Source organism: Papio anubis, chromosome 8 (genome assembly GCF_008728515.1).
Source record: "Papio anubis isolate 15944 chromosome 8, Panubis1.0, whole genome shotgun sequence".
NCBI lineage: Eukaryota > Metazoa > Chordata > Mammalia > Primates > Cercopithecidae > Papio > Papio anubis.
The window spans coordinates 111,556,476-111,575,382 of NC_044983.1; the positions used below are offsets into that span (position 1 = coordinate 111,556,476).

General features: G+C 39.5%; 1 long non-coding RNA gene across 1 annotated transcript; it reads right to left on the reverse strand.

Annotated features, from left to right (window-relative positions):
* Window positions 1–612: 612 nt before the first annotated feature.
* Window positions 613–17,627, reverse strand: LOC110744004. Its single transcript, XR_002523949.2, has 4 exons — window positions 15,231–17,627; window positions 13,852–13,888; window positions 9,657–9,716; window positions 613–2,894 (listed from the first exon to the last, which is right to left on the reverse strand). It is a non-coding gene; the product is annotated as an uncharacterized LOC110744004 (long non-coding RNA).
* Window positions 17,628–18,907: the final 1,280 nt, after the last annotated feature.

Here is an 18,907-nt window from a genome sequence, read left to right on the forward strand (position 1 = left end):
TACTAAGCACAGTGCCAAATACAAAAAAGCAGAAGCGAAATAGTGGCTGAATTCGTGAATAAACTCTTTTGCACCATTTTGTGATGCTCAATAAGTACTTGCGCAACTGCTACTATTAACCTTAGATGAGTTTCCCTATCACTTTCCCTCAGTTTCAATATCTGTATAACTCAGAGATGATAGCAGTAAACAGCTGTCCCTCAATCTCTGTTGGGGATTGGCTCCAGGATACCCTGTGGTCAAAATCCACAGATGCTCAACTCCTTTATATAAAATGGCATATATAACCTACACACATCCCCCTTATCTTTTTTTTTTTATTTTTTTTAGACAGAGTCCCACTCCGTCACCCAGGCTGGAGTGCAGTGGCGTAATCTTGGCTCACTGCAACCTCTGCCTTCTGGGTTCAAGCGATTATGCTGCCCCAGCCTCACGAGTAGCTGGGATGCTGCTACTATGCCCTGCTAATTTTTGTATTTTTAGCAGAGACAGGGTTTCGCCATGTTGTGTTGGTCTTGAACGCCTGACCTCAGGTGAGCCATCTGCCTCAGCCTCCCAAAGTGCTGGGATTACAGGCCTGAGCCACCACAGCACCCAGACCCCCTTATCTTTTAAAAAAATCTCTAGATTACTTATAATACCTAATACAATGTAAATGCTATGTAAATAATTGTTATACTAGATTGTTTAGGGAATAACGACAAGAAAAGAGTGTACATGTTCAATATAGATGCCCTTTTTTATTCACTGAATATGTTCAGTCTGCAGTCAGTTGAATCTGTGGACATGAAACTCATGGATACAGATGGCCTGTGTTTGCAGAACTATTGTAAGAATTAAATAAATGTATACATGAATAGTGCTTAGAACAGTACCTGTCACACAGTACATAGTCGATATATGTTGGCTGTCCCTATTATTATCATAAGACTCTTAAAGCCTAAAAAAGTTAATCAATCCAGTTCTTTAAGAGTGCCTAATTTACTTCCAAAGTATTATCAGTCACAGATTTCTAATGTATTTGCATCTGTCTGAACACATACATCACTGTATTTTAATTTCACCAGGCATTGATGTCATACCAGGATTAAATACAGCTAATCTTGCATTTTCCATTGGTCTTAGAGAGCTTCCAATCCTCAGGCACATTCACAAGTAATTATAAGTAGATCTGTAAGTGATAGCCAACTCTCTTTCACCTCTGGATGCATATGGTTTTTTAACTCTCCATATTTCAAGACTTGGCTGAGAATTTTTTGTCATTATTTTTTCTTTTACCAAAAGTTATTCATTCATTTCTAATTGTAGGCTTTTGTATCTACATTTTTCGTGATTAAATAAAATTAACTATATAAATGTTCAGGATTTTTGCCCATTTATATTCATCATATTGCCATGGTCTTTCTTATTTAACTATCGGACTGTACATTTTTAAGAAAAATTTTCCTTCTTAATAACAATTTCACTATAATCCTTTCAGTCCTTGCATTTTTGTCCCTCATTATTTTAAATATGTACCTTGTTTTTAATCTATCCCTTTTATACTCCTTGATATGGTTTGGCTCTGTGTCCCCACCCAAATCACATCTTGAATTGTAATCCCCTTACGTCTAGGGAGGAACCTGGTAGTGGGTGATTGGATCGTGGGGGTGGTTTCCATCATGCTGTTCTTAAGATAGTGAGTGAGTTCTCATGGGATTTGGTGGTTTAAAAGAGTGGCATTTCCCCTCGCTCTCTCTCTCCTGCTGCCATGTAAAATGTGCTTGCTTCCCCTTCACCTTCTGCCATGATTGTAAGTTTCCTGAGGCTTCTCAGCCATGTGGGACTGTGAGTTAATTAAGCCTCTTTTCATTGTAAACTATCCCGTCTCAGATAGTTATTTATAGCAGTGTGACAATGGACTAATACACTCCTATTCAGAATTTTTTTTTTGGCTACAGATAACTTGAAGCATTTCTTCATCTAAGACTCATTACATTTTACTTCATTAATTTCAAGAGAAGTTATAACTATTTTATTTAACAAAAGTATCTGTCTCCTCCTAATAATCATTTATTTTTTTTCTCATGCTATGTGACTCATTGCATTTTTTAATTCAACTATAAACCTGTCAATTTAAAATTTAAAAGGTAATGCATACATTTTTGGGAAGGGAAGGGGAGGTAAAAAAAGATAATTAACTCCCATTGTTGAGCATATAGAGGTGTACTATGTTCCAGCAATTTTGTTAAGCACTTTGCCTGCATTATTGAGTTGAATCTCCACTAGAAATCTGTAAGGCTTTTTGCCATTATGTAGATTGACCAAAGGCATTCAGCCATTTCATGGCAAATCTAGGGTTCAAATCCATGTCTGTTAACTTCAAAGATGTCGTTATTTTATTCTTCAATCTTTCTGCAGAGAGAGGCTAAACTAGTTCTTCTCTTTCACTATGTCATTTTCATGTAAAAAGAATGGTACTAATATTTCATTATCTACTAAGGAGAGAGCATTGTAAGGGGAAAGGTAGTAGATGAAGCCATTGATGTAGGCAGGAGCAAGTCATGGAAAATACAGGCCATACTAAGGTGTTTGCACTTCATCTTGCAGGGAATGGAGAGTCATTAGAACCTCTGCTCTGATAGGAAGCCCTATGAAGGGTTGATTATGATGGTACAATCTGGAAACAAGGAGGGCAGAGAAAGGCATCTGCATTAATCTAAGCAATAAGGTAATGACATTCTCACTAAACAGATTCAGTGAGGATGGAGGAAGAGAGTCAAATTGCTGGCTGTATAAAAAGTGAAGTCAGCAAAATACAGGGACCCATTAGATTAGTGAGGGAAAATTAGAAGTCATGAATGACTTGCAGATCCCCAGCCTGGGTGTCCCAGTAGAGATGATGCTGTCAGCAGCTGTAAAAAGAAAAACAGAGAAGTGAATGTGGTAGAGAAGATAGTGTTTTTCTTTTCTGTCATCTTTGTTCATTCACTCCCTTTCTGCAGTTAATTCTCCAGACCCATCTCTTCTTCTGGAAATCCTACAATATGTGCAAGGCCCAGTTCAAATTCCACCTTTCACAAAAGCACTTGCCTTGACTACATATGGAAGAAGTGACACTTTCCCTTCTCTGGACTCCTAGTGATTTTCTTCGTACCATTCATTTAGTAAGTATCCCATTCTGCCTTGTATAAGAATTGTCTGTGAATCTTCTGATAGTTCACATAATCCTTTAGAACTGAAACCATGTCTATTCTTTGCATCTTTGTATCCCAACAAAGCCCAGCAGTTGATATGTTTGATGTGTAAATAAATCCAAATAATTTTAAATAAGTGAAATAATGTCTGGTGTTAGTCATGTTTTGAGGAATGTAGCATCTACCGCATTTGAAGCACTTGAAAGCAGGCAATGTATTTCAAGACTTTGAAATGCTATTGCCTCATAAGGCACCATTCAACTTAGTGCTTATCTCAATGCTAATTAATGTCCCATTAATATTTGTAAAAAAAAAACCTTTGATATAGACATCATCACTTCATTTTTTTTTCTTTATCCAAGCCTTCTGTGGTAATTAACCTTTTTTTTTTTTTTTTGAGATGGAGTTTCACATTTCACTCTTGTAGCCCAGGCTAGAGGCAATGGCACAATCTCGGCTCACTGCAACCTCTGCCTCCCAGGTTCAAGGGATTCCCCTGCCTCAGCCTCCCAAGTAACAGGGATTAAAAGTATGTGCCTTCATGCTCAGTTAATTTTTTGTATTTTTAGTAGAGACGAGGTTTCACCATGTTGGTCAGGCTGGTCTCGAACTCCTGACCTCACGTGATCCACCTGCCTCGGCCTCCCAAAGTGCTGGAATTATAGGTGTGAGCCACTGTACATGGCCAGTAATTATCTTTTAAGGATGGTATTGTAGCAATTGACAGGATCTCAGCCGATTTTGTTTCTCTAAATGTAATCATAACCTCTTCCACTCAGTTACAGTTATCTTCTTGCCAACCTCCTATAGTCTCTGCATTTGTATAAAGAGATTTTAGTACTTTCATGGTTTTTTTCCAGCTTCCATCATATCCTCAGAAAATGATATCCTCTGCTTTCATCACATGCTACAGAAAATGATATCCTCTGCTTTCATCATATGCTACAGGAAAGTATGTCCTCTGCCTAATTTTTTTTTTTTTTTTTTGAAAAGCTGCTAGCCTGACAGTTTTGGCAGAGCAAACTAGGAAATTAGAATCTGGCAACAAATAGGCACCACACAGCAGACAAAACTTAAGGTTTGCAAAGTAGTGATGCTCTTCGACCTGTTGTATTGAGTGCGAAATTAGATCCTATCAATGTCAAACTCACCCCCGGAGCAAACATCCTCTTGTGACAACTACATGCTGTGCTTCAAGACAAATGATAGAATAAAAATGTTAATAATTATGTTTTTGGAGCAGAATCTGCACATAAGCTAATTGTACCTATTTACACATATTTTTAGTTGTAATCTATATATGTATAAAAGAATAATAAGAGAAAGGGCAACCCCATTACCAAAAATTAGCAAAAAGACCTATGGACAGGAAGAGTTCCTGCGCCTCGCCTGTGGTTTTTACCTAAAACCCTGATTTTTTTTGCTGGGAAAGGCTGGGTTTTGGAACATTCAGGAAGCTGTGACTCCTGCTAAGAGTTTTAATGGGGTAGATTTCTCTTCCAACAAGGACTTTGTAAAAGAAGTGAATTGAACTTAGAATGAACTTCCAACACAGTGATTCGGTAAAGCAAGAGAATGGGGGAGAAATGCTTGGAATGAAGGAGATGTGGATTTGCAGTGCGTGTGTGCAGACTAATATCAGTTACAGAGTTTTGAGCACTACCCTAAAATCGTGTTGGTTAGGAAAAATGGTTCCCTAATACATCAATTATCGAAAGGAAAATGTGGAAATTTTAAACAAAGTAAAGCAGGTGTTTTGATTACAAGGCCTTCAGAGACTTTCAGTGCCAATGTGCATCATGAACCTCTGCTAAAGAGGTATAAAGATGTCGTGCATTTCATCGTGGAATCATCCTGTCTCCTTTCCCTGAGACTCTAAACAGACTTGATTTTGAAAATCAACATAAAGCAACTTCTATATTTCAAAAGTTACACTTCAAGGAGACTGAAACTTGTCCAAAGTCACCAGCCAGCACTTTCTATCCTGGTCTGTGGCTCTTTCCCCTACCTCACGATAGTCACCAATTTGCTAAATGGTTTTCTAATTTTAATAATGCCACTTTCTCCTATTTTTATCTCTTAACTTTACCAAAAAGAAGATCTAACATTCCTATATTTGCTTTCCTTTGGAATGGCCCCAGCTGTAAAAGATAAGATACCATACATAGTCTTAGAAGTGCAATATAAAGCACTTGGAGTTAAGTCTCAAAGGCAACATCTAAAGAAAAATGTTGACACAAACCCCTTGCTATTGGGCCAACTCAGAGAAGGCTGTTAGCATCCTTTTATAACCATGTTTTGGAAAAATTTAGTAGTATGAACTGTGTGTGTGTGTCTGTGTGTGTGTATTATTGTTGTTGCTGGCTTTTCTGCTGGCACATCTTGACTCCACCTTCTAATATTTGAGATAATTTCCAAGAGTATAGATGTATTTAATTTATTCATTGAATAATTCATTCATTTAGTAATGTATCTGACAAACATTCATTAAGCCCTGATGACTCTCAATGCACACGTCTCGGTCCCAGCTCCCATTCCTACCACACTCCTACCCTGAGTGTATGCAGGAACTCTGATGAGAGATTCCTTCTTAGGGTGCCAGACTCTGCTTGCGCCTGTACTCACTCGCAGCTGGCTGCTCATGTAATTCTGCCTTAATACTGAGGTCCACTCAGTATGTTGCCATCTAGCAAAACAGGGATGCCCTTTCCTCAGATATTCCAGTGGTTTCCTAGAGGCAAATGCTGTTGGGGGTGATTTATTACATAGTGCATAGATGAGTGAGAACAATCAACACCTTAGCACATACAGCTGAGCAATGAAAATATGACAAAGCGTAGAACATCTAATCAAAGAATCTATGATTAGTAAGGAATTGGAAACTGGCTCTTCAAAGTGGTTCCCGTATAAAATCTAGACTAGTGAAAACTGGGTAAACTGGAAGAACATAGCTCCAACCCTTCCCTGACCACCACCCCATTACTCTGTCACACCCTCTGTTTCCTTAACTTTATACCGTTTATCATTCTTTGAAATCATCTTTTTAATTCTTTTCCTTGTTTCTTTTTTGACTGTATTGCTCCATTCAGCATTTGTGCTGTTTGAGTGTAGGGATTTTACTTGTCTTGTTTCTTGTTTTATCTCCAGCATTTAGAACTTCACTGGTGACTTTATTAGCTAATTAGTAATACTTGCGGAATTGAAGATTAGATGAATGAAGTGAGTAAAGGCGTCCTCTATTCTTCTAATTCATGTTAATGTCTATCATAATCTACTTTTTTCCTTTACCTCCCAGTTGAATTATTGAAATATTTAATGTAAAATAAATAGTTTAAAAATTACATCAGATTTCTGTGGAGGGATATGATAAATTCAAAGAAAAATACCTTTGTTACATGCAATTAGATTTAATTCATGGAGGTAGGGCCAAACAATTGTCTAATCTAAAAAACTCTCACCAGTCTGCTTTAAACATCATTTAAAGAGAGAAGTATTGGATGTGAGTAAACACCAACATTTCAGTTTTTACATGATAGCCCTACCTTCTTTCTTTTTTTCTTTAAGAAATCTTCCTCAAGAATCCTTTCAGGCACTAGGCCAGGGTCCATGTGAACTTGGCTAGCTGACCCCACAATCACAGAGGCAGTTTGCTGCCTCTTTGCACAAAACATTTCTTTGCTCTGTTGTCCAAGTTGGACTACAGTGGCATGATCTCAGCTCACTGCAACTTCCACCTCTTGGGGCTCAAGTGATCCCCCAACCTCAGCCTTCTGAGTAGCTGGAACCACAGATGTGTACCACCACACCTGGCTAATTCTTTTGTATTTTTTGTAGAGACAGGGCTTCTCCACATTGCCCAGGCTGATCTCAAACTCCTGGGCTCAAACAATCCCTCCACCTAGGCATCCCAAAGTGCTGGGATTATTGGTGTGAGCCACCAGGCCCGGCCTAAAAGATTGCTATATCTAAAATTCATTTCCATATGATTTGGTTGCAATTGTTTCAGAGATAACAATCAGTTGTCTCTGAACAAAAGTGAGAACATTGCAGATATCTTCACCAGTGAGGAAGAAGGACTTCTAGAAGCAATCTCAGCCGTCTTGAGACTCAGGCACCACTTGCAAAGCAATCACCAAGGACAGAGTCTTTGATCACCAGACACCTGTTCAATCTTTCCCCCCCGCCCCCAGTCTACATCAAGTCAGCCACAAAGCCCATTATGAATGCAGTTTTGAGTTTGTCTGGATGAAGTGGCTAGTAATTAGTTCCTTTTACATTTGGTAATTTTGTTAACAGAACTCAGTAGGTGTCTTGTTAATTTGTTCATTACTAGGTGGATGAAAATGTGCATCTCTTCTGTGAATACCAATTATTCCCAAATGAGGTAATTTCACCAAGACAGTGAAATTTCCTCATTCTTCCCTGGTGTAAGAATATCACTGCCAGGAATGAACAGTTTCAAACAAAGAAAGCTGTGGGAGGTGGAAAGGGTGTTCTTTCCTGAAAAGGAGGGGTCTATTTGATTATTTCTCAATCTGAAAATAAAGCGCATTTTCGGGGTGTACAAAGGGGAAGAGGCAGGACATACTGGTGGTGGTGGTGCTGCCGCAGGCTCAGGGGGCCCTGCGTCTCTAACTTCTCTTTGCAACAATTAAAGGGACATGTCACTGTGAGGATATAAGAAGAATAAGTAGTCATTTCATTGTTTCTAGACAATTTGATCATACTCCAGGATTCTTGCCACCAGCAAAACAAAGAAAGTAAGTTTTAAGATCTTCAACAAAGAGTTTTCAAATTCTACTTTTATTTTCTGCTCCAAAACATTTCTACTTTCAGAATCAAAGCAGTTTTCTAAGTTTCGTTCTTCAAATCATTGAATTTTTAGGGGGAAGGACCAACTAGTGTCCATGGTAATACTATCTGCAAGACCAAAGAGGAGTAAGTCCACTTCTGGGGCAAAGAAAGTGGGAAGGAAAGGATTTGATTTCCCTGAGAATGGAAACTGTTCTTCCTTGCATTTGTATTTCTGCACATAGCATGTGCTTAGAACATAGCTAATAAATCTGCAGGTTCCCATCTCCTCCTAACAGATTGTATTGTATCTGCCTTGTTCACACACATATTCTCTGTGTTGAAGGCATAGAGAAACAAAATTGATTTCTGCCCCTTTAGTCAATGGAGTTGATTCACAATGCCAAATGGAGAGCTGGGGCTGCCCTTCCTAAGGACAAGGGTCCCAAGAGCCTCTCTGCCCTTCCATCTTCCATTTATTTCTAGCCAAGAAGGACAGGGAAACCTATCAATGAGCTTTCAGGACGCATTTGGGGTCACTAGAGAAATGGGGAAGATGTAAGTGGCCTGTGTTCCCAGCAAAAGACCATGAAATCACCCGGGGAGTCCCAGAGCTGCCTGCTGCTCTTCTCTGTTTTTCTTCCTTCTTAGCTGCTCCCAAACAACTTCCCCTAAGCCAACTATAGCAGCTTCTTTGTTCTCTCCCCTTTGGGCCAACCTCCATGTTGCTCTTTTGTTCTTCAGGGAGTTAAGGAAGAGTTATTGACTATCTCAACATTTTGTTCTCTGTCTCACGCAGAAACTATTGCCGACAGGGCTCTCATTTCCTTACTGTTAGACTTATTTTTCAGACTACCTTCAGGCAAATGAAAATGTAAAGGGGACTCAGACTACATATCCCATTCACTACAGATTCTTAAGTGATTAACATAGTTTCTAGTACACCGTTGTCTCACAATGAATATTGTTCCTTATTAATAGTGAATAATAGTAAAAACAACAATATCTAACAATTCTCAGATCATCAACACACTGCCTATTTTATAACACATAATCTGGATTTAACACTTAACTTTCATTTAAAATTCAATCCTCAAAAAAAATCCCAGAAGAAATAGAGACTGTTATCGAACCCATTTTAAGGACAAAGAAGTTGAGGCACAGAGAAGTAACATGTCCAAGATTATATAGCTGTAAGTGGCAGTGCAACGATTGTTTGCTTCCTCTATTATCATTAACTCTTAGAAAACAGAAACTGTGTCATAGTTATCTGCTATCTGCTATAATGTCTAGCCAAAAATCTTGTATTCAAGCAGTATAGCATAGCTGTCAAGAACTCAGGAATTTGAGTGAGACTGTCTGCATTGAAATCCTAGCTCCAACACTTGCTGACTACGTGACATTAACATTCCTAAGGGTCAATTTCCTCTTTTTAAAGTGGAAATAATCATAGCACAGTCTCTTATGATTGTGGGAGGTTCAAAGTTAGCACAGGACCTACTCTTCAGTAGGCGCTCAATAAATGCTATTCTATCATATCTCAATGACCAACCTGTGCTCAGCACAATAGGAGTTCTGTAACTGTTTGCTGGGTGAATGAAAGACCCGAGTAAATGAATAAGTAACAATGGAATGCCTGTATTCCATCATTTTCTTCCAGTCCCAAGCCACTAGCAAAGCTCCACTCACCAACTCTGGTGCTCACACAGTATGGTTGTCAGCTCACAGATCCTGGTCGTCTGTTCACACCTTAAAAGCAGTAGAGGGAACATTGAGCAGGAGGTGTCTTATTCCACAGGGCACTGCTAAAGCAGCACTGATACAATCTGCACTTTTTCAGCCTGAGATCTATGGGGAGACTCCTTGGCTTAAACATGGAATACGGACACAGGAGGGGAAAATGAGTCTCCAGATTGAACTCTTTACAATGTCATACACCACAGATGTAGGAAATCTGCTGAGCCCAATGAAATGGGGACACCTGAGTTAAAGACAGCTCTGGGAGACATCAGCTCAGTACGTTTTCCATGCTGGATGGGAGCCAAGCCCATGAGAAATTCTGCTGTCATTTCCTTTCACAGCCACTGGCTAACGAGTGTAAAATCTAGTGAGCTGAAGAGACAGGCATGGTGGCAGAGATTTAACAGCAGAGCTAAGTAGATGAGACAGAAATGTGCTTCAGGACTCAAGAGAGCTAAAATATGGAAGACAGAGAGCAGAGGCCAGTCCACACAGAGATTGGAGCACTTAGGAATTGCACTGTGTTCCAAGGAGAAGTAAGCAAATCAGGAGAATCCGACTGGGATAGAAGCCATGTGGGGGCTGCTCGATCAATTTCTCTTGGGTCCCTTCTTACTTTAGTTTTCTGGAAGCCTGCAGCTGGGTCTGAATATAAACACCACTTCTTCAGAGGAGCACATGTAGAATGTAACAAATTAATACTAACACATTCATTCAATTTCCATTTATTGACACACAATTTTTCATTTTGACTTTTTTTAATCCCCAAAAGGGTTGTTTCATCAGACATAGAAGAAGAGCATCAACAAAGGCGGATGTCTTTATGCTGCTTCTTGGTTGACGCAATAGCTCTGCCAAGACTTAAGACCACAGGAAGCTTTTACACAGATGGGTTCAGAGACAACATGGTCCCATCACAGAAGTTAGTTCCCATCCTGCATGGCATCTGGTCCTGAAGGGTAGCAGGGGGTCTTTGCAGTAGGTGAGAAGACCTCTTCAGCAAAACCACGATGTCATACACTCCTAAAACATCATCTGTGCTTCCCAAAATTAGAACAAAACTTCAAGGGAACTTGAATTTCCTTACTGGGGACTTAAAGACCTCCAAAGAGGAAAGTCCAGACTTGGAAACAAGAATAACAAAGCCTGCTAAAAATACATAAAAGCTTCAAGCAGATAAAATCCGTGAGGTTGCTTTCCATCAAACTTATATGCCATGATTATTAATGCCTAACCATATACTATCCTCATCAGGAAATTGTGTGTTAATTTCTCGAACTTTTGCAGACAAATAAATTGGTGCACAAAGGAGATGACTGGGTTTGCCTCAGGCCCTACAAGGAATCATTGCCAACCCAAGAATTACAACTCTGAGCTCCTGACTTGCAGCTCTGAGCTCACACCTTCAGGATCAATCTCCTTAGATCCACCAGACAATGGCTTCAAACGCTTTTATGGCAATTAGAGTAGGAACACTGTCTCCTATTAGGACACACCTACCCAGTTCTCCTTTTGGACCTGGGCACAGTTGCTGTCAGGGAGCAGGGAGTTGGAGACATAATTTAGTGCTTGGAGTCTTCCAGGTCCAAGCAAACTTCTTCATGCCGAAAACCGCACCTTATAAGGAGAAAAGTCTAGAGATGGGAAGTCTCTCCCTGGCATAGCTTGTGAGGAGGATCGGTGTGGGGGAGCAGGGAACCAGGCATCTTATCTGTTTGTTCTTGAACTTGCAACCAACATTAACTGTGTTTAAGTAATATTATGCCATAGCATTGTTCCCAAAGCGATGACCTACAGTTCTTGAGAGAATGTCTTTTTCTTTCTTACAAATGTGCCCCATATGTTAAGACGTACTTAAGGAGTTAAAAGCAACACTCTGAGTTTTCAGCTCCAGGTGACACCCTCTGTCAGGGAAGAGGTGGCAATGATGTTCATGGAGATTTCACTGTGATCCTGACCAGTTAGGTTCTGTAGGGGAAGGCAGAGATGATCAGAAAGAACACTTCAATTCTAGTGCATGCCTTTACATTGGTTAAAACAAGCAGCTATGGAAAATTCAGTTATAAAGAAAGGTAAGAGGACTATGCGAATCAAGATTCTATAGCTACTACTATGGAATCCTTTCTCAGCCAGCAGTGGGAATGGGAAGTGGGAGAGGGGCTGCTCCAGAGTTGTTGTTGTTTCGTTTTTCTCTGAGACAGGGTCTCACTCTGTCACCCAGGCTGGTGTGCCGTGGTGCCATCACTGCTCACTTTAGCCTCGACCTCCTGGGTTCAGGTGACCTTCTCACCTCCGCCTCCTGAGTACCTGGAACTACAGGCATGAGCCACCATGCCTGGATAATTTCTTTCTTTGTTGTTGTTGTCGTTTGTTTGTTTGTTTGTTTTTGTAGAGACAAGGTTTCACCATGTTGCCCACGCTGGTCTTGAACTCCTGGACTCAAGCAGTCTGCCTGTCTTGGCCTCCCAAAGTGCTGAGACAGATGTAAGCCACAGCATCCAGCCTCCAAACGTTTACAGGCTAGTCTGGAAAATGTAAATTATTGATGCCCTTTTCCAGGAGGGACACTTTGACTTGCCACTTCCTCTACGTTAGCTTGTTGCCTATACTTCCAAATCAAACAGCAATGGTGTTTATTATGTACCTACTCTTCTGGCAAGGGTTATGCTACATAAGTTTTAGAGGGCCACTTCCATGGTCCTTATCCAACCTTCCCCAGGTCTGTAGGAAGATGGCAGGTGGAAAGTCAGTTGTTATTCCTGAAGAGAACAACTTAGAACTGGAGTTAGCCACAGTCGTGATGCCCTGTTCTTAGAAAGGGCTCTTAACCTGTCTGAAGGCAGGATGGGCTCTTGGTAGCAATATGGATTTGCAAAGCTTTCCCTTCTGTCTGACCAGACAGCACTCTGATCTCTGATCATGTCAATTCATATGCCAGCTGGGCTTCAGCGAGGGAGGGAAATGTCATGCTGTAGCACAAATAGTTTCTTCTTTATATAAGAAGATCTAACATCTCATCTTCACTTCATGTTATTTTTTTCTGAGACCCCCCCCCCCAAAAAAGGAATTCATCCTTGTGACTATTTACTGCAACTTCCTAAAATCTTGCTTCTGGAATTTTTAAGTAGAACAACCAAGTTTAAGAGTTCTATTTCAAAAGGTTTTCAAGTACTTACATAAGCTGAGATGGAAAGGTTTGATTTGATAGTCACTGGGAATAATTTGGGGGAAGAAATACATGACTCAACTCAGGATACGCCCCAGGACCGCATCACCCTTTGAGCTTTCTGCAACAGATGGATGCCTTTCTGCTCTGAGGCCTCAGAACCATCCAACAAGGCCTCGACAATAATAGCCAGGCAAAACTTTATCAAAGGGAGAAACAAAAAGGCCTGACAGATGATGCTGCCAGCATTGCAGCAGCCAGGTTAGCTTTGTTCTAATGCCATTCTGTCAGGTTTAACAAGCAGATATTAAGAGAAGTTTATAGAGAATAGAGATGAAAGGTTGTCGGTAGAGATGAGAGCTGCCAGTGGGCACCGAGATTCACAGCTGGGTGTAGACTCTGCCGCAACTGGCTGAGAGAAAAAGAGGTTTGATATGGGAGCAGCTGCTTCCAACCCCTGCTAGAAGCAAGGCTTAATCATCTGGCACCCAAGAGTCTGGAGCTCCACCTGGAGAGAGACACAGCAAATGGGAGGATGCTGGGTGTGAACCTCATCATTAGATTAGAAACAACTGATGTATTTGCAGAAATTGGTTCCTTAACTGGTCCTGACCTGGTATGACATCTCACATCCGGAATGTTTTCACCGAAGCATGCAAGGACAATGGAAGCAAGAAACAAGGAAGAGGTTCAAAAGGGATATTGGTGATTTTACTTAATGGATTGAGGGTACGCTTGAGAAAGAAGGGACACTGGAGAATGAAAAGGAAAAGGGCAGTATAGAATGCAGTGGCTATGTCCTGGCATGTAGGGCAAGCTGATGAAGCTCTCTTCTATCAATTTTCAATCGTACTAAATTCTTCCTGAGTCCACATTCCTTTCAACCGAGTGCTTTTTGAAATGAGGATGAGTCAAGATGTCTCCGAAGGGCTGTGTGTCATCAATACACCAAAGGTTAAATTTCAACCTCTAACTCACCGATTCATTTGTTCCCTCTGTCTGCTAAGTTCCATTTCTGCAAATTAAAATCAGGAAACAATTATTATGTTATTTGTAAAAACAAAAACAAAACATAACTCCAGTTTAAAAAAAAAATCACCTCATCTTCTAAATGTGTATCTGTCTCTGTTTTAGCCATGCATCTTTTCTAATGAAGGCTATTAAAGCTTTCCTTTTTTTTTTTTTTCTGAAAAGGAACAGAATTATAAATTGCAGCCATTCCATCCAAAATCATTAGAAGACCCTTACACATATCTGCCAGCAGTGATGCAATTAAATTGCATTGAGTAAGTTCCTTCTAAGTTGAATCACACATATATTTTCTTTTATGGAAGTGAAATTTATATAACATAAAATCAACCATTTTAAAGTAAACAATTCAGTAGCATTTATTAAATACATTCACATTTAATAAATGAATTATCTAGTTCCAAAAGGTTTTTAATCATCCCCAAAAGAAACCTCCTATCCATTAAGCAGTTACTCCCAGCCTCTCCTTTGCTAAATCCCCATGCCCCACCCAGCCCCTGTCGCCATTGTATTTCAGAATAGTGTTTGTTCACACATTCTTTGTTGTGGTGAAGTATTGCTATTCCCTTTAGAAGACCCCCCAGTCATGTTGAGTTAGAGGTTTTTTCAAGGTCTGACCACAGTTAAGATCTCGGGTCTAGAAACAAATGCTCCCAAGGATGAGGTCTCCACCACTTTAGGATTGCATTACATTGTTCAAAGCCACCGCAGCCATGAGCCAAGCTTTCTACAGCCCTTCAAGACAATTGTCATCATTCCTTTGTGTAGCTAGTGGGTTTTTCTTGGAAGCTAAATGATAAACCTAAAGTTCATTTCATTGAGACTTTTTTGAGATTTCCATTTTACAAGTAAAGCACACAGGTGACCTCTCCGAGTTAAATGCTCTTCCAGCCAACAGATTTAAATTTGCGGACAGATTTAATATCACAAACCTTGAGTTTCCAGCCCACGCCTCCTAGGCTGCTCTGGGACTTTATACACACGCACACTGACTTCCATTATAATCCCCCTATTTTTAGTTACACATAACTTTTAAAGAAGTTTCTCTTGGAAAGTCTGAGGATTTTCAGCAGTTATTTTTGTGATTCCTATGAAGCAAGACCTAGCTTTTTCCACCTCAGAAATGCCAGGTTTTTTTTTTCTTTTTACATCTGAGTTAAGCAGCTGAATTGTAACATGTCCTAATTCCTTCTCATGTGGTTCTTCTTCATTCAAGGCGAGCAGTTTTATTGAATCCAAAAGAAAAAAAATCTCATTTAAAAATAATTTTCTCCCATGTACAGTAAAAAAAAAAAAAATTGTCTAATAAGATTCATTTACATTGTTACCTGAGGCCACAGGGAGTTGTGCAAAGCACATTTCATAATTCCTCCAGGCTGTTAGTAGGTGTATTTTCCCTGTAAGTAGAGAGGAGAAAAGTTTCAAAGAGATCAGGATGCCAAAAGAAAAAAAAAAAAACTATAAAAATGTTCATACTGATGCAATAGGGAGTTTTTCTCTGCCCTCTGTATTTGGATTTCTATTTTTAAAAGTAGATTAAAAAAGAAACTACGGCTGCAAACATCATGAAATATAATGGTACCGATAAGGCTTAATGTACATTGAAATAGCCTAGGTATGTGGATTCATTGAGGATGTTTAGGTCTGAATTCTCTCCTTTTCTGTTTCTACTTAGACATTACTGATTTCACTCTTGAAAAGGGACTTCAAAGAATATTCTCTCCAGTGATTAAGAGAGGGTCTCTGATGCTATGGTTAATTGAAGGTTCAATCATTCACCAATTATTTTTAGCACTTACTCTATTCTTTCTTTTGATTCTCAAAAACACTTTTGAAATGTAGAGAAGTTATACCTAGTCTATTGCAAACCAGAAAACACCCTCAACAATTTAATAATCACAAAAAGGGACTATTCCTTCAGTTTATTGATTGATTGACTCAAGACCAGATTGAAGACCTGGTAGATTTACGGAACTGTAGGACTGGTTATTTCATTTGCATAAAGGGGAGTATATTAAAAGCTCAACATTGCAAATCTATGCCTACATATACATATATGAGGATTGATGTTTCTTTAACAGAGTCACTGCATGTACCACAGCTCTGACCTGAACTCTCATACATGTGTCTCTGTGACCAATCTATTCACTAACCCATCATTCACCTATTGGTAGGCGTATACTAAATTTGTGTACCAAAGGAAATATTCTTGTTAGCATTAATGAGAAAGAAGAGACAAATGCAGGGCAGGGAGACCTATTGAGTATTAAGTCGAGTATTAAATCTCTTTACAATGTAGAGTTCACAAACTGCAATGCCTACATTAACTCACATGATTCACATAGTAATTCTAGGGAGGTCACAGGTAAGCATTATTATTTTCAATCTTTCTCAATGACTGCCCCTAGTCCTCCCAACCTTATTCACAGAACTGGTGGTACTTGAACCCAAAACTGAATGTCAATATTTATGTTCTTAACCTACATCCTTACCCTTCACATTTAAAATAAAGTATCAAGTCCCTCCTTCCATTCATGCCATAAACACGTACTAAGAAGTCCTGAGTATTCTTATCATTGTGCTAGGCAATGTGATTCCAAGAAAGGCAAGAAAGACACAATCCCTCAACTCAATGCTAAGGAGTCAAGTGCACAAAAACCCAGAAAAGAGCATCATAGTTACCATAAAAGAAGCCCAAAATGCAGTGATGATTAAGAGAAGGAAATGCAACAACTATTCAGGGAAGATCTTGGGGGAAACTGAATTTTAGCTGGATCTGCAGGGCAAGGAAAGATCAGAAGAGAAAGGCACAGTGATAGAATAGTCTAGAGCAAAATCAAGTTCAGTGTAGGATGCATTTCAGCAGGTAGAAGCATTCTCTGCCATGAGTGTCTTGCTCACTGTCGAGCTCTAGCTCCTCTTTCTAACAGTCTTATTTCTCCTGAAGCAAAACAAGGTCATATTGTCTCAAAATCAACCTTCTGAGAAGTTTCTGTGCCTTTTAAAAATTAGTGTGTTTCTCACAGAACTGAGTGCTCACAATTGGAGCTTCGGTGTTTTCTTGGCCTATTTAACAAATGTGTGTGTGTGTGTGTGTATGTGTGTGTGTGTGTGTGTGTGTGTATAAAGTAGGGAATCCAGGCACATTCATGTTGTTAACTGATAGTAAACATATTAAATGTGCCAGATACATATGGAGACTTGGCAGGGCAAAGACAGAGACAAGATTATGTTTTCTCCTTGTGAGACAGAATAGGGACAATACTGCCTGTCTATTCTCCAAACAGTTTTGGCAGTGGATGAGTCACCCTAAAGAATGTATACCATGGAATGAGAGTAAATGTATAACTAGGGAACTGCAGAGTGGTGTGGTGGCTGCCATATTGAAGCGTTACTGACACACCTGCTTTAATATGCCAAGTACTGATCCTGGGATATAAGGGAGAGCAGATCTGGGAGGCTTTATTCAGATCCTTGAGTTGTAAGTGTGACTTGAAAGTGAGATAGATTTCCAAAACCTGGTAGGTCTTTCAGCATGAGGAAAGAAGCAGACAGGGACACACATAGACCCAAGCGAACATTTCCAAGTCCTTAGTGGAAGTGAAGACCAGTCCCAAGAGGAGGAGAAAAATGGCCCCAAAAATACAGCTACAAAGTTTGGTTTGTCTTTGCTGGTGTTCATTCATTCTTTTTTTTTTTTTCCATCCTTTCTTTCTTCCTACTTTTCTTCCTTATTTTCTTTTTTTTTTTTTTTTGGATATCATTTTTGTTCACAAAGATAGCCATGTAAAGTCACTGAAGATGAACTGTTTTTTTTTTTTTTTTCAAATAAAAATTCAATTGCAAATACAAAGCATATATTTTAACTTAAAGAATTTTCTGGGAACTTTGTCTCTTCCACCTTCCCCCCAAAAAAGCAAACTTTTTTTGCACAGTATGCTTTTTTAGGATACAGTTTGATAACACTTCATTAAAGTACAGAAAACTGTTTCCAATTAACCTGAAAATCAACATCTCATTCTTATCAAAGTGAGCTAAGGACATAGAAGTTATACCAGCCAACAGGTCGATTTTCCTGCTGAAGCAGGGAACTGACTTGAGAGGTACAAAACATAGGGTTTTCACTGTAAGTTTTCAGACGGAAGACTAACCATTGCTGGCTGCTGCTCCTCCTCCACACCCACTATGAAGTAGCACACGTAAATTCACATGGGCTGAGTCCCAGGAAAATCATTACAGAAGAGTCAGTTAGCAAGAAGGTAGCCAGTGTTCATGACCCCAGTGCCTCAATTACCACATCCAGAGAGAGAAAGAGCAAGGAAGAATGTCATAGGATCATTCAATCATTCACCACATTCCATGTGGTGATAGCCTGGGATGATGAATATTGACACTGGAGAGTCCCTGAGCCAACATGAAATTTGACTAGAAATAGCTGAAATTATTATTTTGATAAACAGCATTTCTAAATGCTATAATTGGAAAGGAATGAGCTATTTTAGATTCTGTTTGGATGTGTACCCCAATTATGGTCATCATGTTTAATATGATGGTAAGGGGTGGAGAGGCACCCAAATCTTTGAAAAGTGTTTTTTAAAAATAAGAAACATATGATTTTCTTGACTCATCTCTATTTTTAAACCCCAAAGTACACATTACCCATTTGCTGCAAAGATGAATCACTGTGGACATTTCATTTTCAATGGAATTTCATGTATCTGAAGACCAGGACTGGTTCATCAGCAGAGATAGCAGGGTGGTCACAGAAAAATAATAATCCCCAAGTATTCATTGTGATGTGCTTTGCTGAACTAAATCTACTCATAAAACCTAAAGGAAGGTACCAAGAGTCTTTGCGAAAGAGAGAGGGGAAAAAAAAAAAACAGGGAAAAAAATAAATGAAAAGGGAAAATAAGCAGTCTAGTCATCATCAAGGGCATTGAGAACCTACTAACTACTCAGTATGGCTTTTTTGCCAGAAAGAGCTGGATTCAAACCCTGGCTC